Consider the following 26,828-nt stretch of genomic DNA (forward strand, 5'->3'; position numbering starts at 1 on the left):
GTGTCATTTGCTTTGTTTTCACTTCCTGTCCCTCTCTTGGTTTAGTTTGGTGCTCATTTTTTAAATTTCTGTTTAGCCTATTATTAATGATTAGGATTCTTGGTTTGCTCTGAATAAGCACCATGATGAGATTACTCACTTGCATGTTGCTTCTTTAGAGCTTCTTTTGCAGGTTAAGCCTCTACAACCCAAAGCAGGCAGGTACAAAGCAAAAACAAATAGACTTTTTCTGGCAAGCTTAATACCTGAACCCTTGTTTTTATGAAAGTAGACTGGTCATGTGAGACACTAAAAATGTTATATTTCTATTTACTCAAAACTGGAATACATTACAAACGCATATATTTCCGTTAGAAATGTCAATATAGAGTAACTTTAAAAGTAATTTCAAATGCATTGGATATTGCATTGGACCACTGATGCAGCTTTAAATCCAATAATAAAAAAAAAGATGCACCTTCTCAGGTAAATAATGTACAAAAATATACTTTTACACCAGTGATCAATAAAGGTGCAGTTGCTATCTTTATTTTTGAGAATGTTCTGGAACTCGGTATATTTTTTCATCCATCAGACATATAAGAACAGTGAAAAAGTAGCCCTTGAGTTCCATTAAAAAAAATAAATTTATGATGACGCATCGAATCCTGCTCTTGAATGATATTTATTATTATACTTAATAATAGTTTACACATTCTTTCCCAAATAAAAAGGTACGGTTCAAATAGGGTTCATAAGTCTTTTCACACCTTTTAGACATCCCTCGTGTTCAAATAGGTCCGAAGCAGGGGCTTACAGACCACTTCTCATTAATAGCGCCGTAATCAGTGGAGGTATTGACCTTTACAGGGCCTCTCCCCTGACGACAAAGCAGCGGCTTCAAAGTCTCTTCGTAGACTCTAGGCTAAATCCGTACAAAGCAGCACAGAGTGTTGTCAAAGCGAACATCGTTTGGACGTGTCCCGGCCTCTCGGGAACAGGTCGGCTTTTATGTCAGAAAGAAAGCGTTCCCACATGTTTGAAAATATGGTTAATGCTCCCGGGATCACGTTTCGTGGCAGCCTTCTGTACCACTTCAAAACACTCCCCTGCAAAAAGGGCTTCAGAGGGGGAAATTAAGCCTGACACTATTTTTGTTATGAAAACACAATTTAAGATGGGCCCGACTCTCTCCGTCACTGTGGCCCTTAAATATGTCGCTCTCTGTGACGCTAGCTGAAACGATTTGCTTCTCCTCCCGTTTTTCCCAGTCTCTCTCCATCTCTTTCTGTGTCTCTCTCTATCTCACTCACTCCCAAGCTTCCTGTGGGTGGCTCTTGCCAAATAGGAGCACATATGTTTCTCTGTAATTAAACAAGCTCTTGTTAAACGGGACTGCTCTCGTCAAGTATGAATGATTAAGTAATGACGCGATCTAGGGGAAATTAATAGTTATCTCGTTCTTTCACAGCCCCCTCCTCTTTCTATCTGTCTCTCAAAAACTCTGGAGCACTTGTGCAAGGGAACTTTAGTACTGACTCTATATACTTCTATTAATGCAATTTAATTGAATTCAGTTTCATTTGTATAGAATGTTTAAAAATGGACATTGTCTCAAAGCAGCGTTACAGAGATAAAGTGGTTATAAAGGTGTATAAAAGAATAGTTAGTGCCTATAAGTTTGTATAAAAGTTTAGTGCCTATAGGTTTGTTCCTTATAATTTCAAGTTTATCCCTAATGATATAATAATAATAATAATAATAATAATAATAATAATAATAATAATAATAATCCCTAGCTAGTGGTGGCAATGGCAATAAAAATCTCCCTGAGAATGAATGAAGAAGAAACCACAAGAGGAACCAGACTCAAAAGGGAACCCATCCTCATATGGGTGGCACCGAATGTCCATTCATTACAGTTCCATCATTGTTGAGGTGTGCAGTTCAGGCATATGATTGGTGCTTAAATGCAGAACTGTTCATGCAAGATGCAGTCCTATGCCATTGTTGTAAACTGTTGATACTAATTACAGTTCAAATCTATCCTCAAAGTTATTACTAACATCGAATTGTGCATTATTGCAATAAAAATGGGCAATATATGTTGTACTTAATGTAAAACCTGTAGTCAATACCACGGCCAAAATCTCAGAGACGACACAAACAGATAAGTAAGAAATAAGCAGTTAGGACTAAAACAAACTTGATGTCATACTGTTACAGGAAAATTATCAATAATATGATGTGACAGCCATTTTTTCAATGATTTTATAATTGTTTATTTATTTATGAATGACACACAGCATTTTTAATAAATTATGACCACATTTAATGTATTGGAATTCCATGTTGCTGATCTTATGTGTTTTATGTTATAGCAGTTATAGTGAGGAAACACTCAATACTTCACTTTTCCCTGTCTCTTGAAATGAAAAAAAAGAAAACAGCCTATTATGTTACAGAGAAACCAGATAGTGCAAAAACCTCTGTCCTGGAAACTTTCCCATGATGGAAAACTGACAGCGTAAGTCAAAAATCAATAATTCTTCTTCAAATAATTGACTTAATAACATTTTTATATGAATATCAATCTGTTTTATCTTAGGTTATTCAGCACGATGAGTATAGAAATTAGAGTATATTATTATTATTATTATTATTATTATTATTATTATTATTATTATTATTGGACTGCTAATTCAAGCTCATTGTTACTATATATTCAACACCTCCCGACCAATCAGATTGGGAAATTCGACGGCACTGTGATGTAACCGGTATTAATTGACTATTATATATTCATTGTAAGCCCAGTACACTGTGTTCCTTATTTCCACCACTCTTCTGGTCAGGCTTGTCATTGGTTTGCAGTGTGTGAAGTTTCATGCTCTTTTCGCTGAGTTTACCCAGTACGCAACGCTCTAACAGAACCAGCTGTTGACGACCCAGCACATGACAGCAAGTTTACAAATAAGTAATAAAAAAAGATTGTGTGATGGGTGTGTGTTGGAGGGGGGACTCTAGTCAAAAAGCAAACAAAGAGACATAAACAACATATGCTTATTCTCTTGTGATTTGAGGAGCTGTTCCTCTCTAATACTTCTTGCCACAGCTGAATGACATTTGCAGTGGCAGTGGCCTCCCATCTGCCAGCCTCTAGCCTACAGGCTCATTACTGAAGCACACTGAGACTGTGTGTGTGTGTGTGTGTGTGTGTGTGTGTGTGTGTGTGGAGACAGGCCCTAAATACAGCATCGATCACTCAGACACTCAAACACACTGTAAGCCCCTTTCCTCAAGATGTAAGAATGAGCTCCAATTTTGCATGTAACAGCCACAACGCATACATGATGCACACACACACACACACAAATCCACACCTAACCTCCGACCTTCATTTGATTCCACAGCCTGGGTATTGGGTTGATGGGAGATATGGGGGCGAAGAGGGGGAGGTGGTGAAGCTGAAGTGGTGACTGGAGAATTTGCAGAGGCAAAACGGGTGTTTACTCCATACTGGAAGGCCGACAGGACCTTAAGCCTGGCTCAAGGAGGCTTATGCAGATACCATGACCTTTCTTCCAGAGAGCAGATTTCCCACTAAAATTACCATTACGGCTTGACCGTCCCTCAGGGGCCAACACTCAGACTCTTCACCGGGGTCAGGAGTCACCATGGCACGGTGCCCGTCCTGCATGCTAACCACCCAGGAACACGTGTTAAGCACAGAGTGCACTTGCGAAACATGCCAGAAAACAGGGCGCTGATGGAAGTCCATTGCAATAGCATGAAGTGCCTGTTTGCTCTAAAGAGAGAAGTTCATGTGGACTATCCAAATATTTCATTTTATTTGATGTCTTTTAAATCATATTTGGCAAATTTAAGAAGAACTGGACTCTGCTTTGCTTAAAAAACTTGAGATATACTGTATATATAAAACACAAAAGTATATGAACAGCCATATTTTTTTTTTTTAACATTTTTTTGTAATTTTCTAATAAAACGCATTTCAATAATAATAAGTAAAGTAAGGTATACAAGAAAAATGATAAGAAGTAAGACACATCTCATTACATGCAATCTATTGCGTTATCTTCTCAAGATATTATAATCAGGTGAGTGATGAGGTCTTTGAAAGTCAGTTGAAAGCTATTCATGCCTTTGGCCTAGTTTAATAGATGAAAGATAAAGATAGATAGATAAATAGAGAGAGAGAGAGAGAGAGAGAGAGAGAGAGAGATAATTATTTATACTATAGAATAAAACTTTTCATACCAAATATGATCCTTTTGATCAGGATGTACTGTACATAAAAATGTCACTAGACATTTGTATTTGATTTAAGCAGAAACTTACAACAACTTTCACCTATTAAAAAAACGTAAAAAATAAATAAATAAATAAATAAATAAATAAATAAATAAATAAATAAATAAATAAATAGAAATAGGAACCATACTCTATAAAGAATTATTCGTTAATTAATTTAACCACTTATAATAACTAATGAGGCCATGCTGGATTTACACTATGTGTAAGGAACAGATCATGGACACACACTCACACTTAAACGCTCATTTACACAAGGAGGTATTAAAGTATGTAATCCAATGCTTCAGTGAAACATATGTTCACTTTCTTACTGCCACTTTTACAACGATTTTGCTGTAAATGTTTCCTCGATTCATGCAGCGGTCACACAGAAATCGTAAGAGAAGTGAAGCTTCTTTGAATAACAGGAAAAAATTTTCCTCATGATGCATTCTGTATGTATATTTGGAATAAAATGCACAAATAAAGCCTAACATACTGATAATTTTTTTGAATTAAATCGATATTAATAAGCTTATAGTGCATGTTTGGCACTTAATGCATCCTAATTTAATAATGATGAGCACTAACCTAACTAAATTTTGTAGATGACAAAATGACTACAGTTATCCACACAGTTTTTGATTGAAAGGTTAGCGAGCGGGACATTGCTTTTTTAAGACTGATTCATTATTTTTTCTTTAAACTGGATGATATCCTTTAAATTGGTCTTTTTGAGCTTTCTGAAAGTTTACAGTCTTGGCTGCACACTAAAATAGGCATATTTTAACAACCATGCTTTATTATAACATGTATTCATAAATTCTACACCAAATCTCTAGCTTTTTTCCCCCAATAATTATCATCCAATCATTTCCAATCATTATTCTATTTTTAGTGTTGTAGGATGGACTGCAGTGACATGTACGTATGCTAGATTTTAAAAAGACAATGATGGATGCAAGTGCAATAACAATACAATGTCATACAGTAACTTCATCCAAAATACCAAGACTGAGCAATGCAACACTACTCTGCAAGATATTACAAAAAAATATTAAATAACCCTGACCACTGATTTTATGCTGTAAAATTGTATTAATATTGCTTATAGATCCTGAGAATACGAGCATTTTAAAGCAGGGATCTTGTGGGTGTAACATCAAGAGGAGGTTAAATTCCTGACAGTGCCACAGCCATCCATGACCAGGAGCCTAAAGAGCAAAATATGCTGAGCTCACTTGGGATGGGTTTTATAATTGTGGGAAAATGCTAGGAAGGAGAACCAATAGAATGCTTCAGCTATATTATTGTTTTTTCCATGCTAAGAATCACTATATGGATAAATGTATGTGAATACCTAACCATACGATTTGGAAGTTCTTTTTAAACATTTCATTCCACATTCAGTCCTCAAATGTTGTGATAATTACCTCCTCTTTTTTGGGAAGATGTTCCACTAGATTTTGGAGTGTGATTCGTGTTCATTCAGCCACAATGATGTTAGTAAAGTCAGGTTCTGATGTAGGGAGGTGAGGAGGCCTGGGGTGTAGTCAGAGTTCCAGTTTATACCAAAAGTGTTGAGATCAGTAAACTATAACCGGCCACTCAAAATCTTTCACTTCAACAAATGTAAACCTCATCTTCATAAACCTCTGTTTGTGCACACAGGCATTGTAATGCTGTACGAGGGTCGGTTCTCCTAAAAGACTTAATGCTACCACATCCAAATACATGCTGTAGCCTCCAACCTCCAACATTGTGGAAACAGTTTGAGAAAAAAAAACATATATGACTAGAAAATCAGGTGTCTCAATACTTTTGTCTATATAGTGTATATTTGTGAATTGAACTTTACTTTATATAAAAAGCAGTATATGTTTTTAAACATTTTATTCAAGAGGTGATGAAGCAGGAAAGGTTGAACATGTGATGCAGCTTTCTTCAGTAAAGCTGCTCTTTCTGTTTAAGAACAATGAACAACTGATTCAAATGACCTTTATGTCTCACTGATATGGAAAAAAACAGATGACTTCATGGAAAACTAATGATTCTGGTAGTATTTACAATTTAACAACTTTCCTAAAGGCAATAATGACTTCATGACTTTGCTTTGACTGCTTCAGTTTCCTCACAAATCCCACAAGGCTTAGGTATTCTAGATGATTTCAAATCAACTAATATGGAGGAGCAGACCAAAAAATTATACACAATCTTTGCAGACCTATTACAGACACCAGGGGAATGTTGGTTATTTTTTCAGGTATAAGCTGTTACACAGATCGAGTTGCACTTCTTTGAGATTTTTCGAAATGGACTTAATTAAGAATGATTTTTGGAAATGAGACAATTCCCAAAGTACTCGTTGGGGTGTTCATTTCCACATTTGAGCCTCATTTGAGACAGAATAGAAATATTATATGGAACAATTATACCAATATATATAACATATGGACAAAAGTATTGGGACACCTGTTTTTTTCAGCCATATGTGGTGCTTCCCCAAACTGTTATTGCCAAGTTGGAGGCACACAATTGTGTTAGATGTCATTTAAGTATGAGACCCAAATGTGTTAGAGCATGTACAAAACCAGCTCCATGAAGATATGGTTTGCATGGTTTGGAAGATCTTAAATGGAATGGTATAGCGCTCTGACCTTAAAACCTTTGGGATGAATTGGAATTCTGACTACATCCCAGGTTTCCTCACCCTGCATCTGATTTACTAACACCCTTGTGGCTGAATGACCACAGATCACCACAAGCACACTCCAAAATCTAGTGGAACATCTTCCCAGAAGAGTGAAGGTTATCATAACAGAAAATTATTTATTGTTAATATTTTTTGTCTCACTGTGGCCTGGACTTACAGCAATGTACAACATTATGAAAATAACTCTCTGTTTCTCTCTCTCTCTCTCTCTCTCTCTCTCTCTCTCTCTCTCTCTCTTTCCCCATACCCACACCCTCTCTCACCATTTACCAGTGGTTTATTTGTCTTTAATTCCCTCCCGCACAGGGGCAATCAGGAGCAGCGATGGCTGTCATTCTGCGATGACCTCCAATAAGCACTGAGAGGCTGTGGCATGCTGATTGTAATAGGAGAATTCTATGTGTGTGTGTGTGTGTGTGTGTGTGTGTGTGTGTGTGTGAGAGAGAGAGAGAGAGAGAGAGAGAGAGAGAGCAAGAGGCTGTTTATTACTTCCCTGAGGGCATTATGCCAGTGTGTATTCCTGCTTCCTGCCAGTGATTTGAAGTGACAGTGTGCCAAACAAACAGGCATATGAGCTCAGGTGTTAGTGACATGCAGCCATTAGCACTTATCCTGACTGAGTGGAGCAAAGCAGCACACAGGACTGTATACACTGGGCATCATTTGCAAGAATACAACCCACAACTAATGTACTAAACAAATGAGATCATTTTTCAATCTTTTCGCTGTGTCTTGTGTGTCTTTCTTTGAAGTCAGATGTAGGAATGTAGGAGTATAATGCAATGACATTTGTGCAAAAAAATGGCATCTTAGCAAATAGGGAAACAATCAAATAAATAATGTATTTCCTGTTATATGATTAGAATCAACCAAATTCCAGGACCATTAGCTTTAATAAAAACATCCATACACCTGCTTATTCATACAGTAATCCAATCAGCCAATCACGTTGCAGCAGAACAATATTATCCAGTTAGTGATTTAGTGCAAGGCTGCATTTATATGATTGTATGATAAAGTGAAAAAGTGGATGAACATCAGGTGTACAGGTCTAATAAAATAATTTAATAATAAAATAATAATAATGATAATATACAGTCTATAATAAGACAAATCAAATTTAATTATTTCTGTATAGACATCTAAAATATAAACTATGCAGCAACCTAATTTAATTCCTGACCAGGCAGTTACTAAGGATGAATTAATGAACCTTGTAAATCCTTCATGCAACAAATTACACTCATGGTAATAACTATATCTGACCCACTCTTGTTGTATCCCTTGTCTCAACTAGATGGCCGTTGAACATTCTTGGCTTGTTTATTTACCAAAAAAGTGAATAGTGCACCTGCTATTCGTGTTCGTATTTTGTAATGGCATCTGTTCATTCAGAATAACACACACTTATTTCCCTGGTTGTAACAAAAACAAACTTCTTCCAATGTCAATAGCGCCACTGTGTCGTGCGCAAATTCGTCCTGGCCGGCTTTCATCACTTGTAGATTTTTGTGTGTGCTTTATATCCCACACACTTATTGACAAGTTTAGCCAGTTGTAAAGGAATGTGTGAAGCACACGTCCGCGTCCTCTCGCAGTGCAGACAGAGGGAGAAAGCACACGGAGGGTGTGAAGTGATGGCATGATGCTGACCAGCTGGGCAGGAGGGGCGAGAACAGGCAAGGCACGCACTCATCATCCCAGACTGTGGGGTCACTGTTCAGTCTCCAGGTCCCTCTGGGACGAGGTGTTTGTGGTCAACGGACGTGTTAAACTACAAATCGAGTCACTTGAGCAGCTTCAGAGGAAAGGAAAGAAAAAAAAAACCCAGTGAATAAAAAACTTCAGCTGGAAAGCCCTGGCTTCTGAAGCCTGATTCAGCTCGATAGGAAGTGTGTGTGTTAGTGAGAGAGAGGCGAGGGAGCAGTATGAGTCATCTTAATTGGGAAGTGTGAGAAAACACACACACACACACATACACACACACACACACACACACACACACACACACACACACACACACACACACACACACACACACACACACAATAGTACATCCTGTCTCTGCTAATCCTTTAGAAAGTGTTGAACCCAGGTTTAGCAGGGCGTCAGGAACAACAGGCTAAGCCTTGACTCTGAGCATGACCTGGTTCTGTCTGTTTCACACCATGATACTGTTCGGGTCTGTGTGTGTGAGCTTGTGTGTGTGTGTGTGTGTGTGTGTGTGTGTGTGTGTGTGTGTGTGTGTGTAGACTCTCATATATATATACATATACACACTCCAACACTATGAAGTTTTTTTTTGCTGAGGCCCTCTCTTCATCCTAAAACGATTATGTGTCAGCAATCCTTCCAATTTGATTCTTGGTTTCACAGATGCTGAACTCATCGCACCCATCTGAGGAATTATGCACACGGCGAAGCAGCTCGCGTCTGACAGCAGGAAGCGGTGCGCTGGGGCTCGCGCCTGCTGGTCATGTGATAAGTTGGCCCTGACCAGTTCAAAGCTGATTCAGCAAGGGGCTGATTGCTGGCAGCTAATCATTTTAGCAACACCGATGAGCACAAGCATTTTCCTCAAAAGATAAAAAGAGGAAGAGAAGGAGAGTGAGAGGGGTAGGGGTAGGTATTTTTTTTGCTTTCCCTCTCTCTATTCCTCTCTCGCTCTTTTTCTGCTCCTGTCTTACCAATGGCCTTCCCTGAATGAACTCAGAGTGAACCTGCTCATGTTATTTATATATTTCATGTCTTTTTCTTTAGCTGGGTGTTTTTTCTTTCTACAGAGAGGTTTTTTTTTATTCAGTGCAGCTCCTTGTGCTTTGCAGCTCCTGCCATAATAGGTGATGTGCACAAGGTTACCTTTTTGAACCCTTCCATCATTAGCACTTCTGACTCCTTTCCAGTATATGGGCAGTAATTTGAAATCTTTATTAGCGAAGAGTGTGAAAGAATACTGACGCAATACATGTTTTTCTCTACTTCTCTATTAAAAAATTAAAAATTTAATATTGCAGTAGGATTTAAATTCATTTGGAACAAAGCACCGAAATGCACAACATTATAATCATATTCATATCCCAGTACTTGATTCTTATTGGTTTAAGAAGTTAATTTTCCATAACAGTATCTCTGAATTTTTTATATTAAATATTAATTTTTGACAGGTTCCTGTTCTATGCTGTTTATTTAGCATTTTTGGAAGCATTTTTGGTCTCCAGTGTAAATACATTATAACAGTCTGAGTGAAAACTATTCCTTTACACGGATACAAAAACATGTCAATAATATGTAAATACAAACTACAAAATTGATATAAACAATTTCACACACCACATCACTCTGGTATTGATTATATTCCTGCAACAGCACACCTGTATCATTTATTCTCTTACTTAACAACTAGCATTAGAGTTGTATTTAATGTCAGCAAATTATTTTATAAGAAACATCAGTATTTATGCTGGAAACAATCTTTTGAGCTGCATCAATTTTCATTAAGCCTGGAAGAAAAACTTTGGAGGAATATAAAATGTCACAGCATTATAGATTTATTAGATTATGACATTTATATAACATGACCTTTGACAAGTTGTTTCGGAAATGCTCCTGAGTAGCACAACAGAGAAGGATCCATACTACTGCCAGGAGAACTTAATCATGCCACATACTATATGGACAAAAAAAAAAAAAAAATATATATATATATATATATATATATATATATATATATATATATATATATATATATATATATATATATTTATTTGAATGCTTTTGCATGAGATAGCATTTTTCCTTCACTTGGACTAGGAGACCCAAACCTGTTCCAGCATGACAATGTCCCTGTGCACAATGCCAGCTCCATGAACATATGGTTTTTCATGGATTAGAGTAAAAGCTCTTGAGTGGCCTGCTGTAGAGATCTGACCTCAACCCTCCTGAACACTTTTGGAATGAATTGGAACACTGACTGGACCCCAGGCCTCCTCACCTACAGCAGTACCTGACTTTACCAACACCCTTGTGGCTAAATGAACATAGTATATCTGTAGAAAGGAGTTAAAGAAGCAAAAAAAAGAAGGTCATGCTTATAGGTTGGTATGGATGTTATACTCCCTTTCTCTGTCAGCCACAGTCACAGGAGCCAAATATACAGTACTTGTTTGTGAGTAAAAGTACTCCTTTAAAATTTTTTAATTAAGTAAAAATTTGTGTGTGGATAGATTAAAGTAGTGTAAATGTATGATATATGAGAAATATATACCATTTTTCTGTACCTCATACCTAAACCATAGAAACTCTCACAAAATCTTTGTGGTTATGCGTGTGGTCTCATGCTTATCATTTAAAGCAATTGAATTTTTATTTGAAGTAGCACGAAACGGCATGTATTTCAGAAAAGAAGTGGAGTAAATGTTTTTCAGAATTAAAATAATCTACATGTAAAATATAGATACTTAAAAAATGTGCTTAGTGCAATAAAACATTTTATGTCCATCACTGGATGACTGGTATCTGTAAGGTCATCATGTATGTGGAAGAGGGCAGAGAGCACTTATTCTAAGTGTGAGAATAAGTAGCAGTATGTATAAACATGTGGCTAAAAGACTTCCTGTGTTTCAGTGTGTTAGCCTTCACCTTCTAAATTGTCTTTGATGGGGAAAGTGTGTGATAAAGAGAGAAAGAACAACACTCATATTCCTCATCTGTTGGGTAAAGTTTACCATTTTCAAGATGCCCTTTTTTTTTGGTTAAACTCCACCCACTTGTGCCAATATCAACTCTGTTAATTCCAGCGGTGGACAGTAATGAAGTTCTTAAGTAGCTTTTTCACATATCTTTTCACATATCACATATATTTTCACATATCTGTACTACTCAGGTTTTTCCATTTGAAGAGACCTTAACTTTAACTTCACTACATTTCGAAGTGAAATATTTTACTTTTGACTCTAGATTTTGTGAAATTATTAGTTACTTTTTATTTATGAGTGAATAAAAATGTAACTGGTCAAGCACGCAGCAATCCACCAATCAGGGTCGAGCGTGCGCTCTGTTTTAAATTTGATTTGATTGCCACCTGGTGTATCTATTTACACTAACATACAGTTCAGCATCAGTTCAACAGCAAGCAAAACAATTTGAGAGTAATAAATAACGAAAGAAACTCCTGACTCGAACTTGCCACATCATCCTTGGCCTTAATTGCTACATTTTTTTGGAGAAGTTGAAATATTTCTTTGGATCATTTTAATAGGTATAAATCAGTGATTGACTAATTAAATAATCTCATTCTATTAATAGATTGGTGTGCTAAGAGTAACATTTGAGTCTTTTCACATAAACTGAGTTGATTAAGCAAAGATTATAAATTATAATAGGAACATTATAGCCATAATAAATCAGTACTTTGGATACATAAGTACATCTGAAGGCAAATACTTTTCTACTTATTTTTTTCAAGTGAAAGTTTAGAGGTAGCACTTTTACTTTTACTGCAGTGAAACTTTACCTTGTGTATCTCTACTTTAACTCATTTTAAGTACAAAGAACTTCATCCATCGTTGGTGAATTCTGTGGACCGAGTACAAGTGTGTGTAATTTGTGTATTGACTCCTCACTACAAGCACTGAAGTCAAGTGAATCTCATCCACAGTTGGTAACCTTACATGATCTTACAGGATACAGCTCGTTAAACTAGAATGTTACCTCGAGGCCTTGTTTCACAGTCTAGCATTTTCTCCGATGCACTCTCCAGTCCACAGGCAGACAATCAGATATTTAAATACTTCTTGAAGCAACAGCCAGTAGCTTTGTGTATTTAAACGCCATTACCTGCTATCTCACATCCCTGTACATCCCAATAAGAAGTGATGGTGCTATCCGAGCACTGAATTAAACAAGCATCAATGCTAGCACAGCAGGCCCTTCCCAAGCACGCCCCCTCAATGCTAATCTCTCTAAATGAGCATCTCTCACGCCCCCCATTGTAATAAAAATGCAATTTCTAACATCTCGACATATTACATTCACTCAAAAACATGCTGTGAGGCTCCATCTAGAACCTCTGTGGTGATAAGTCTTTGTGCAAGGGAGGTTTATCACAATAGCTCAGTTTTCTAGTTCTACTTTTTTCGTTTTTTTTTTTTTCATTTTGCCCAAAGCACAAACCCACAAGTACAGAGGCTATAAAGTTTCTTTCTTGGCATTTATATATTTATTTACATCTATAACCATACTGTTTAAAAACAAAGCCAAACCATGAGAGTATCGAGCTTTCAAGTGACACGTTATGCATATCTTGACGCATTTTCGAGATGGGAACCAGTGCAGACTTCTGTAGGCATTTCAATTCAAGCACAGCCAAGAGTACCCAGGGAGCTATTAGAATAAGAGAACAAGGTATCGAGATGTTTTAAAATGGTGACAGATGTCACAGAACAAACACGTGAAATATCAGAAAGGTATTAGCAGACTACAGATGGTTAAAACTGTACAGTCCCCTTTTGTCCTGCAAGAACAGCTCTGACACATCGAGGCATGGAATCCACAAGATCCCTGAAGGTGTGCTATGGTGCAGTATGTGGCACCAAGACGTTAGCAACAGACCTAATCATGTCCTATACGTTGCAAGGTGGGCCTTCATGGATTTCACTTGTTCGTCCAGCACATCAACAGATGCTTAAAAGGATTGGGAGCTCTGGAATTCAGAGGTCAGGTCAACTCCTTGAAATCTTTGTCATGTTCTTCAAACATTCCTGAACATTTTTTTGCAGTGTAGCAGGGTGCATTATCCTGCTGAAAGAGGTCCTGTGCAATTAGAACATTCTGTTTTAATGAAGGGGTGTGACAGTGTAGGGTGGTACATGTCAAAGTAACATCTTCATGAATTCCAGGACCTAAGGTTTCCCTCAGAATATTTCCCAGAGAATCGCACTGCCTCTGGCAACTTTTCATAGTACATCCTGGTGCCATCTCTTCCTTAGTTAAGTTAGAGATAAGTGACATACACATCCAACCATTCACAAAATGTAAAAAAAAACTTGATTCATTAGACCAGGCCACTTGGTTCAATTGCTCCACGGCCCAGTTTTAATGTTCATCAATTGTAGGTTCGTTTAATGGTGGACAGGGGTCAGCATGTCCCGTCTGACCAACCTGCAGCTACATAGTACCTGGTAGATGGTAGCTCAATGGTTAAGGTATTGGACTTTGGATCAGGTTCAAATCTTGCTCTGGATTAGGGTGTCTGCCAAATGCCATAAATGTATATGTAAACATAGGCCCATACACAGCAGGCTCATTGTTCATTGTTGAACCTTGAGTGCAAATGACTCGCTGGTTGTCTCTCATTGGCCACTTTAGCCAACACTCTACCTTCTGTTTTGGAGATGCACTGCTCAACACATTAACTTCAAGAACCAACTGTTAATTTGCTATCTAATATACTAAAACTGTAGCGACTAATAGTGCTAACTGGTGCTATTCTGACCACGGTTGCAATTTCAGCAAGTTAGAACAAAGCGCAAACGTGAAATTCTGCATTACTATGAAATTTCAAAAACAGAGCTAGTCTTGAAACTTTCTGATACCACCACGTATCCTACTCTTTAACAGGTGCCATTGTAACAAGTGTTAATCAGTGTTATTCCCTTCACCTGTCAGTCATAATAACTCTTTTGTTTTTACTTGAAAAAGGTCACTCTTGATTGCCTCAATCTACATAGCATAAGGAGTGAAGAGTGTTCAGCACATGTACAGAATATAGTGTACATTTACAGATTGTGTTCCTGTCCGTATGAAATAGTGAAATAATGTGCTTCCTTTCCATTTTCTCAGTTCTTCTAAAAAGACAAAGTAGCGCCATAGGCCTAGGGTGAAAACTTCTATGTAGGCCATGGAATCCATGGAGGAAGAGCAGGGCAGAATGGGGAACATTTAGCCGCACACACCGAAATGTCATGCAAACGGCGTGCGGAATGCTCTGGTGGTAGCAAAGCTAGCACTGGCAGCACCACCTGACCTGTGAGGCACATAGGAGTAATTAGGACATTTGCAGCCTAAGGAAGTGTTATCTCTGTGGCTTAACTTTATACACAGGTTCGTTTAGTTAAAATAACTTTCATCTTTTATTTTCCAATAGCGGCCGGTACACTTGACTGTTTGTTGGCTAGATTCGGTCCGTTCTGTGAGGCCAGGGTTCAAAATAGAATTGAATGGTAGAAATCAAGATAAATATACACCGCTTTCTGAAGGTGTCTTCTGTTAAGGAGGAATAGATGATGGATATTATGTCGGGTCGCCGGCAGAAGAGATGTCAGAAATGTTATATCGAAGAGTTAAGTGCAAATATATGTGATAATGTATCACATAATATGTGCTCCTAACCCATATTTGCTGCCATGTTCCCAATTCAGTTTGACAGCTAAACTAGCCTCAAGAGCAGCTAAATAAGTCCCCGGTATGTGGGCTGTTCTCGTGTAGTGATGCACACTCTTCAATATGTGAAGAAATAGTTTTAGAGGTCATATACTACCTCTAGCAACCTTGCAGACCTATATGTCTGCTCAAACCAATGAAACGACAGAGGACTTTATGACCCCCTTTTTACATATCTATCATAGGCAATTTTGCTGCTCGAACAGCGTCCTGGGCAAAGCAAGGGAGAGGAAAAGGAGCCAATCTACAAAGATGTCAAGGGCACACTTTGAAAATGAGACAGGTAGCCCCATCCTACTCCCCTTTTCCATTTTGTTTCATCAGTATTGAGAGCTGTTTCACTAAGACCCGGGGTACTGAGTGCACGTGTTACATTGTGCATGTGTACACCCGAACTGAGTGCATGTGTTACATTGCCCGACATATACTTCATACCATACCAAATAGAGTTTTTGTGAACTTTTGTGTTACGGTGCACCGAGTTACTGCTGTTGAGAGGTCAGATCTGACTCAAATGGATTTTAAGAGTGACGTGTTGACTGAGCTGAAACAGCAGCGAATAAAACAAGAGCGTCATTGTCGCTTGATGGATCTGGGCAGTATTCTGTGAATCGTGGCTGGGTGCTCTGCCCTCTCTATCCAACCTCAAAGCCATCCACTTGATGCACAACGTCAGCCAAGATGACAGGTGAATACATTAAGATTTAGTCATGGATGCTAAGAGACACAATACTTTCCAATACAATGCCACATTTCTTTATTCTTGAACACATTTGGCATCTAAATGGAGCTGAAGAAGCTGAAATCCCTCCATCAGCACAAAACTGATATTTAGCAGACCGTTCCACTTGTACTATTGCTCCTCCATTGGCGTTACCTAAGCATCAGGTCCGCATTAGTTTGATCTGAGAAGATGATCGTTTTCTGAATGGAAGCAGTTTGCTGGTGCTTTGGAGGAGCAAATTGGTTTTAAAATTTCTCAATTACACCACTCTCTTGTATTCATTGTGTCTTTTAACAGAAAATGAAAGTTCCACCTGAGATGAGGCAAGAGTGGGCAATAAAAAAAAGAAAAAAACAAAAAGGAAAAAAGCTAACTTTTGAAGCACTTCAGATGTGGTAAGAAAGAAAGAGAAAGAAAAGCAGCTCATCACTAAAGGGCCGTTTCATCAAATCCCACCTGTGCATATGAAGTAAAATGTCTTCATTAAGCCCTGTGCTTCTAGAGAAAATATCAGGCTTTTGTACAATGGCGAAGGTCCACTTGTGACCTTTCTTTGGTTTTAATCATTGCAACTCTTGACAGCTTAATAAGTTGAAGGTGCTGGAACGCAGCCTAACTTAATAAGGCCCCAGAGCCCAAGCCTTGGCCACCTATGATTGCTCCCATAAGTCTTTGCACATCTGGTGCCATGTCCTTGGGAGAGAAATATTTTCCATAACTTTCCTTATGCTCCAAAGACCTACGGCCAGCCCTGGCTTTATTGGTATTCGAATGATACAGTGCACTTTGTGGCACTATGGCAGGACCCATCCGCCTAGTGTCACACATTTATTACACTCAGCCTCTGTGGCACAGGAGCTTAGGCATCACCTGACCGCTATATTTTACTCATTAAATATTACAATAATTTATAGTTGTACTTTGTAAATCATGGAGTCGTGTTTAATTTATCTTGATGAGGTATATTGTTATATAGGATATATGCTCTCCATATTTTTCCATTTTATTACTACGAATGAATTACTTCCCATTTATGATGCAGCTAAACTGCGTAATGCCACAAGCAGTAAAGCCATCGTTTTATGGAAGCACTATAGCAGTACAGACATAGACAATATAGGACTACGTAGCCTAAGAGGAAAACTCTGTATGTTGCTTTGCTGCATTACACCAGCAAGTTCATTTGGACTGTTCAAAATGGCAACCTGTTTTGTTTGCAGCTACATAATGTCATGATGAATATTATCCACCAAATATATCATGTACAGCAAATGAAGCAAGTAATCAGTAAAGTCAAATCAGTTCATGGATGCTATGGAGCACAGTTTAATTTTTTACATTAATTTGTTTTTTTTTGTTTTTTTTTATAAGTTACACAACCATGGTTTGTTCATGCATATACTTAGAAAACACAGTTGTTTTAAATCGTAAAAAAAAGTTTTTTACAGCACTTTTTAAAAAATATATGTATACTTTCAGTGCAACTTAAAATACCTTCCTTCATTTTCTCAAAAAAAACCAAAAAACAAATGGAAATGTGGCTTACAGAAGAATTCTTTTTGTTGTTGTTTAATTTTTTCATCTAATTTTTTTTTTTTACACAGAATTTATGATTATTATGGCATGGCATAAGGTTTAATATAATTGTATTATAAAAAAACAAAATAATTGAATAAAGTATCCATGTGCTCCACATCAATTGCAATTCGTCCGTACAAGAACAGAAATGTGTGTGTGTGTGTGTGTGTGTGTGTGTGTGTGTGTGTGTGTTTGTGTTTTGCTTATTGGTTATTGTATTTTACACGGACATTTGACCTGTTTACATACCGACATTATTGGGACATTTGGGATTATGATGACAGAACAGGTCCTCTTATTTTCACTTGATGTCCATTTTTACCACAAACCCCTGAAACTGAGGTAATCCTGGTTTTTATGTCGCAGCATCCAAAGACATTCTATATAAATGTGTGCATCCACCTTTGTGGTAACAGTTTGGGGAAGAATCACATATGGCTGGAAAAGTCAGTTTTATCTGTTTGCAAGATAAAACAGATAAAACATATGTCCCAATACTTTTGACTACATTGTGCATGTATAATGTTCTTTTTTTTTGTATTATGGAAATTAAAAAAATATTTGTGTGCATCTCGTTTCAATTATTTTTATTCAGAATTTCAGCTACTCATAATAATAAGAGTTATTATTTATATACTTATTATAAGAGCTAATTAGTGAGCTCTGTATCGTGCCAGTACTAATAAAGTAAGATGCTTTGAACATAAAACAAGTGTTAAAAGTGTATCAGGTCAGGCACAGGCCATACTCAAGATTTTTCACCTTCTAAAAGTACATGCACAAAATCTGATCACTATGCTAGAATTTAGCATGAACAATTTCATTTCATTTCATTTTTTGGCACAAAATGAGAGATAAAAAAAAAATCTCTATCATGTTTGTTTATATCCAACTAGTTTTATTTTAAACAGACACTCACAAGTGATTAACTAATAGATGTATATAAAGTACTCAGAGTTTATTATGTCTGTGCATTTGAAGTAAACAATTGCATTACGTTTCTCCTGTACGCATGACAGCCGCAAATATTAGTGTCTATCGGAAAATGCAAAATGATAAAACAGAGCATTTGATGTATAGAAAATGTGGAGCAATGAATTTGATGTGACTTTATTTATGATGTATGAAGTATTGCATGTTTCACTGGCACCTACTGGGTTTTAATGAGAACGTAGACATTATTTATTAAGCATGCATTTAGTGTAACTCTCAGCAGCCCTCTGAGCCATTCAATATGATGTACACACTAACCTCTCAATCCTCTCTCCATCCCACAAGTTTAACCACAGGTGAGGGCCAGCTCAGATCAATACCTCTCCGCTTGTTTTGCCAGCACTTTGCGTGCGACATAATTGGATTGACACTGACAGAGAAACAATGGCAGGCCGATTTTTTTTAAGGCAGACTATGTTCTGGCAGGCAGCTCAGGGCTGACACCTGACCCTGTGTTTAGAGACCGAGGCCCCAATGCACAGGAGGATTTCACCAACCACAGCCTCGATTTTCTGTCATCCTGGCTGGAGAGCCTGTTTCTTGGCAGACAATCCCTTTCCGAGGAAAAAGGGGGAAAGCGGTGGAGGGGAAAAAAATGCAGGCCTGGAAGGGAGATCATCATTTTCCCCCTCATTTCCTCCATGCGGTGGGGATGAAGTATGGGGTGGCTTCACACCTGATAGAATGAGAGAGGGAAAGAGCAACATAAAAACACTGCATCAGTGCTGAACAAGCACAGTCAGGTTGTGATTTTAAAGATATATATTTTGTTCATCGAAAATGATCAATTCAGAGATAAAATGTTTTTGTTTTTTTTAATGTTATGCCATTTTTGACAAACCTAGAATTTGACCCACTTATTGGCTAATGTGAAATTATTTTAAAATGTCAAATTGTTTTTATTATTTTTATTATTATTAATCATAATGATGATGCTAATAACAATTACAGTAACGTCTTCAACAATAATCATCAACATTATCATCAGAATTATGAAATCATAAATATTTGGCATAGCAGCTATGCAAGACAAAAATAGAATAAAATATTTCATGGCATCTGAATTTCATATTGAATGTTTAAAATGCTAAAAGAAAAGTTGTTTTCCCTTCGTAAATGTATTTTTCTTAATTTTTTTATTATATAGGCATTATTATAGTCATTCATTTTCAAGTCAAATTCAATTACTTGAGTAAAATACAACACTTCCATAATAGAACAGTAGAGTAACAATGTGCATCCGCTCCAGAATCTCTTTCGTTTTTATCTTTTCAAGTACAATTATCTCCCTGTACTCTGAAATACATTTGATCAGGTCAAGAAACAGAACTAATTATGTCAAATAGTTATAATTGCATGGAGCACAAAGCTAGCCTGAGCTTTACCAGGATATCTTCAATAGCAGGACCCTGAGGCCGCTCTCTTTTTGTTCACTCTTTCTCTCTGTCGCTCTCTCTTGCTTTCTCACTGTCTGATCTTCATACATATTTGACCTTAAATAGAAACGGATGTGTGATTGGAGCTTCAGCGAGAACTATCACAATTACTCTTTGCTCCACTTCACCATATGATCTCTCTAGGGCCATGATGTTGCTCGGTCAAACCTCCTTTTCCCATAATTCTACATGAAATGCTTTAACAAAGGCTTTTATTCAGCTTATATTTGTATGTTTGATATTTGTTTGGCTGGTCTTTAAATAGGACTGAAAATAGTAAATTGAATTTAAAAAAAGGAATTTTTTGTGGCCATAAAGACAAATCCATATTACACGGTCACGGATGTGTGTTTTTAGTAGTGAATAAGTCAAGAATTTATAAACATTTTAATACAGTAATCAGTATTGCAGTTATAGGTAAAGAAATATAGAAATATTCTCGCTTCCTGTTCAGAGTGAGCCATAAAAGGCAATTTTATTTTTCGTATTCATTAAAAATTCTCCAAATTCCTTTGTCATCTTTTACTTAAATTCCTCTCTCTTCTCTTGGCTGAAACATGTTCGCTCATTAGACACATTCCTCTTTTTCATTCCTTCTTTCCCTTCATTCCCCCTCCTTCTTCTCTCTGATTCTCCACCGAGGCGCAAATTAAAACTGCGTGGCAGCAGTTGAAAAGGCCAGACGCAGGTCTTTGCCTCTAGGCCTTTTTACATCACCGCTGACAGAGAGCCCTGTGAACCATGGGAAATGCTTCATCGGTCGCGACACATTATGCGCCAAAGTGAAAGCCACATTAAACTTTTCACTTACGCAGCCAATGGCTCACTTTTATTGTCCGGCCTTCACTTGCTGACACGTCCCCTGCACCAGCCTCCAAGGAGTTAACAAGAGCTAATGTTTCCCTCGGCTTGGGTAAATCCTCACCCGATGGAAAACAAGCTTGAGTCTTGCACTCTGAAAACAAATCATACTGTGTACCTTGTGCCACAATTAGTTTATGTTAATGAAAAGAAACATAAATTGTGAAATTAGATAAGCCAGCTTGAAATAGGACTGTCATCACAGATTGTAAACCTTAAGCAGTCAAATAATAATGCATGTGTTGACTGGATGTTTCTATAATTTGGGTGCTTATATATTATCATCATCACTTGTTGACATTATGTTTCTTCCTCTACTTATAGGTTTTTAAGGGATAAAAAGTTGGACTATCTGTTTTTTAATACCCACTCTTCTCTTCTTGCTGGGCATAGCCAAGCTAGCCTCTTCCATCTTCCCTTCTGCATGTAAAGAGGATTGCATACACATACATATAAACTAACTTAGCATTCATACACTGACTACATTCATGATGTTCCCTCCATCTCCATTTGGATGGTTGGGAGAGTTGTTGTGCCTCTCTAAAGGTTTGGGATTGATTCATTTGGATTTAGCTGTGGAACTGATGGGTTTACAGGTTTGGAAAATCTGGGGTTGGTGTAGCCATAAGGATGACACTCATTGGCAAAAGCATAAACCTTTACTTGAGCATGTATGACAAGGATTCCCATCAGGATTAGTCTTGGGAGATGGTGTTGAAGGTTCAGCCATCATTTTCGGCAGGCGTTTCAGCCAAACATCTGTCCAGACGTTAAGTCTAAGAATGAACTGCTTGGTCCTCAATCCTGAAAAATATTTTGTGATGCTCAGTGTGTTTAAAGTAATTATTGGGAATTTGGAAACTCATAAATGCTGCAAGAGGCCAAATTTTGAGGTATTTGGTTTGGCCTAAGCTTGCCCTCAGTCAGGAAAGATAGCCGACGTGGTCAGTCAGGGTAAACCGCCCTTGATCATACCACTGGGAAGCTTGTTATGAAACCCACAAATGGCCATTATATTTGGTATCAATCTAAATTTCTCTCAGGCTGGAGAGGAGGATCTGTGGGCCGGGGTCAGCCAAGGGACAAGAGCAGAGTGAGGGGAAGTTAGAGAGGGAGATTAGAAGGAAAATAAATGTAATACAGACAAGCGCTATATTAATGGGATTATCGGCTCATGGATTTTAATATATCATCTGCACAAATGGGCAGAGGAGTGAATCTGAGAAAGCAAAATAGGAAAATGGGGAAATCATGTTAATGGTTATTTATTGTGAGTGCTGGGCATTTGTGAAGATTGTGATCGTAGACGATTTATATCAGTCGGATATCACACAAAAAAAGGTTTTGGATGAGCATCAGCTGCATTTGGTGTTTGTTTGGGCCCTCTAAACTTGAAATATAACTTGAAATAGTTTTGATGTTCCTCTTGAATACTCTTCTTGTACAGCTTGTAAAATGACGTGATCTTGTTTAAAAAGGAAACATCCACAATGACTCAGCAGGATTATTCATTCATTTAGTAATTGTTCTATCCTGGACAGGATACAGGGAACACTGGATGCAATGCAATCTTCAGTGTAGCCAATTGACATGGCAGCAGGAATATGCATGATATGGGGAACCCATGCAATCACAGAAATAACTAATGGACAGGTTTTCTGGTGCTCTCTTGAGGTTTTGTCTTATTTATTTGGCAAATAAAAAGGTAAAGGTAAAAAGCAGTTACAGGATCAAGTTCTCAAACCTAACATACTTACATGATCATTATGACAAATAGCATTTATGAAAACTTCCATATTTTAGAAAACAACCTGTTATATTATGGTCAGTGACACATATAGACTCACACAAAGGAACAAATGTGTTTGTGCTCATGAGAAAAGATTCTGTAGCACCATCCAAGCTAATGATAATTGTAAATGAATATTTGCATATACTGTACATATACTAGTATGCAAAAATATAATCGGAACAGTAATCAAAACATTATTACTACACATTTACACACATTTTATTATGTTTTTTTATATTGCTTTACTGTAAGTTTAAAAACTAGATGGTTGTAAAAACTGCACCTGAAATATCAAACATCAAACATCTGAATTACTTCATCTCAGGAATAACAAAAAAGTCCACAGTAATCACAATCACCCATGCCATTTCTCTGTATAAAGGGATTCATCAGGTTTATCGCATAATCATTATACCACCTTATAAACCGGGTTCCTGTAGTTCTTCCCAGGAGAAAGACGATAAAAGAAACTGTCACCTTTAGAAGACGAAGAAGTCTCAGTTTGTCACTAAACACAGCAGTTAACCTCCTTAATAGACGTTAGTTGAATCTGTGCAAATCTTATTTCTATTGCTTCTATCACGCTTTATTACTGCATGATTGCCTGCAAAAATGGGAACAGTTGTTTTTCTAATGTGATTGCATCTTTGCTTCATTAAGCCTGCATGCTTTGAAGGTCATGACAGAGTGCATCCATAATATAATGACAAGCTTCACAGGCTCTTCTTTTCGCTATTTCTATTTTGGGCCAACACATTCTCACAGAAAACAACAACAAAAAAAAAAACATTTGCATACTTATTATATGCAGTAGAAAAAACAAGACATACACGGTTTAATCTTTTGAACGTTTTCAGGTTTAGCCACATTGAAAAAGACATTCTGATTGGCTGTGAGGTCACAAGGATTCTGGGGTCACAAGGATTCTGGGTATCACAGTAGATGTCATGGCCACATGAAAGATAGTAGAGGTAAATTTGCAACAATTCAAATTCTAGTCAAAATAAAGCAGTTTCTTGCTGAAAATCTGCACATCAGGTACCAAATGCTTTTTTCAGCAGCAACATGTTCTCTTGATTATGCCCAAAGCCACAGAACTAGGTCTCCCATCAGCCACTGCATCTCATTATGTCATGCGGTTGTCTGTGCACCTGAATCACATGTCATACAAAATTGCCACTTGTATATAGCCTTACCTTTCACTGCACTTTTTGGCTCATGTTTGTCTTTCCATGGTTGTTGGTGGGTTCCACAGGCCTTGTCTTGACGTGAGCATCCCTGGCCCAATTTTTCAGCTATATTCAGTTTAAACTGCTTCAAAGTCAAAGAACACAATAATTGTGTGCAAATTGTGCACGTTGGAATCAGTGGACATGTTGTTTCAAGACAAGTCAATCACAGACAGTTGGGACAGCACACAGTGAAATGAGACAATGTTCCTCCAGGAACTACTAAGACTGAGCTAGAACCATACACGGGACTACATAACATGTGCAGTCAATGCAACACAGTCCAACAATTGTAAAGACAGCAAAACAATAGAATAATAGACATAATTAATCACCATTATACAACTAGGGTGGAGTAAAGTGCAAAAATAGTATCTATATTTGTAGATGTTAACATGGCATGTTGGTGTGCCATTTATTCAGGTTAATATCTATACTGAACATAGCTGATGTGTTTGGGGAAAAGTTGCTATATACTGTAGCTAACTACATAGCTAGAAATATGAATTTCTAGCAAGACACTGAAAACCAGATAGCATTTAGCAAAGTTAGCTAGCCATAGTGGAGGAACCTAGCAAGCTACTGAAACCCAGAAAGCATTTAGCAAAGTTAGCTAGCCATAGTGGAGGAACCTAGCAAGCTACTGAAACCCAGAAAGCATTTAGCTAAGTTGCTAGGTTATATTGATATAAGCATAAAACCTAATATCAAGAGCTTTTTGACAATTTGTCAGTTGTAGAAACATCATTTGTAATTTTATTATTTTTATTTTTTTAACACCAGACTTTTTTTACACCAGACTTAATTCCTGATAATTATCTTAATTGCTAATTCATTTACATTATGTTTTTTTGACAGAATCTTACTATCCTTGTACTATGGGTACAGCAAAAAAGTTGTGAGAATGTTGGTGTTTTCATTTTTTTTTTGTTTGTTTGTTTGTTTCTTTTGTGTGTGAGACTGCAGTGTTTTTTTCCTGTCATTATCTTACCAGCATGTTCTGGTTTATGTGTATGGCCAGGTGCTTTTCGATGCCCTTTTCTGAGCAAATGGCAAGTAATTAATCACTGCAGTGCTCACTTCTGGAATCCCAGCATATAGTAAACACATTGTGTTACACAAACATTTAAATCGGTGTGTTGTAACATGCGCTCGTTTCGTGGGAGAATGCTCATCTAAGGCAGAAGGGAGGGCTTCAAGCTGTTGGCGTCAAATAGCCCCATTGTCTTTTTATTTGGCCACCCGGCTGGTGACTTCAGCTCGATTGAACGGTCAGTGATTTCAAAAATTTCAAACCACTGACTGACTTACAACCTGACTGTCCTGAGAATCTTCCACAAACTGATTCCATGCTTTAAAGAAAAGACATTAGACATTAGATACTTTAACTTCTTCTCATTCCTCACCTCTCTGTCTCATTCACTTCTATGAAGCATACGTCTAAACTGTGCAGCCCTCTTTTATTTCCACCATATTGTGTGATCTGGCACCCGTCCAAACACACTGTAATGTTAAGTATCATTTACAAAGTCTGCGGCAAGATAGATACAGCGTTTAAGCTCTTATAACAGAAGAAATCGGTTTCGACAGAGCCGACATGTATGCCTGTGTAGTGCTCAAGTCGTGCATGGAGGACATTTTTTTTCTTAGACACTACAGAGGAAGTCTCACAGAGATCGTATCATTCGTTGAGTGTATTTTTGATGGCTTCTGACACTAATGCAGCCACAGACTGAAACTGTATACTATATGTCTGCTTTTTTTCCCCCAGAGATGAGTAGGTATCTCATAACATCATCATTTAATAATTTCTGAAAGAGAAGCACACAGAGTGACATGCTTTTATTGCTTGTTAATGTAAACCTGTTGTTGTTATTGTTCTCTTTTTTTCTCTTCTTTTTTATTTTTAAATGTCATTAAAAGCAGTTCAGAAGAAAAGTAAGCCTCGGGCACTCTGTAACTAAATCTATATTTTTATCGTCATGCTAACCTTGATAGAAAACAAAATGCTCCTGCTTAAACCCTTTGTTCCGTCACCTCAGGAATTGCTCGCTTGTTAGATTTGCTGTTTTGTTTTCCTTCGTTCGTTTCATTCCCTCCTTTCTTTTCTGTGCTCGTGTTAAAGCCGGACTTTGGAAGTTTCTTGTGATGAATGAGTGGAAGTTGTGTCGTTATTAAAGGTGGGAGATGATTAATAACGACCATGTGTGTTTTCCTCTGTAGTGTAAATAAAATATATCATTCACGTAATACATGCGACGGCTGTGAGAGTGATTTATGGTGTGTTAAAATGCAAGGAGAAAGCCAAAGGCTGAAACCCCTCACACACACCCAGCAGTGACAGTGCTTTTACTGTGGTCCAGCCGTGCCTCACTCCCTCCACCCTCTCCTTATACAATATATATAGATATAGATTATATGTTTAGTCAAATACACTATATGGGCAGAAGTTTGTTGACACCTGTCCATAAGATTCAGATGTGCTTTTTGAACATCCCATTTCACATTTGTCCCCATTTGCTGTTAAAATAACCTCCAGTCTTCTGAGAAGATGTTCCACTAGACTTTGGAGTGTAACTGTTGCGATTTGTGCTTATTCATACACAAGGGTGTTAGTAAAGTCAGGTACTAACGTAGGGAAAGGAGGCCTGCGGTGCAATCAGTGTTTCAATTCTTTCCAAAGGTGTTCAGCAGAGTTGAGTTCAGACCCCTATAGCAGGAGATTTTCCACTCAAACCCATGTAAACCATATCTTCATGAAGCTGGTTTT

Source organism: Silurus meridionalis, chromosome 27, assembly GCF_014805685.1.
Source record: "Silurus meridionalis isolate SWU-2019-XX chromosome 27, ASM1480568v1, whole genome shotgun sequence".
Lineage (NCBI taxonomy): Eukaryota > Metazoa > Chordata > Actinopteri > Siluriformes > Siluridae > Silurus > Silurus meridionalis.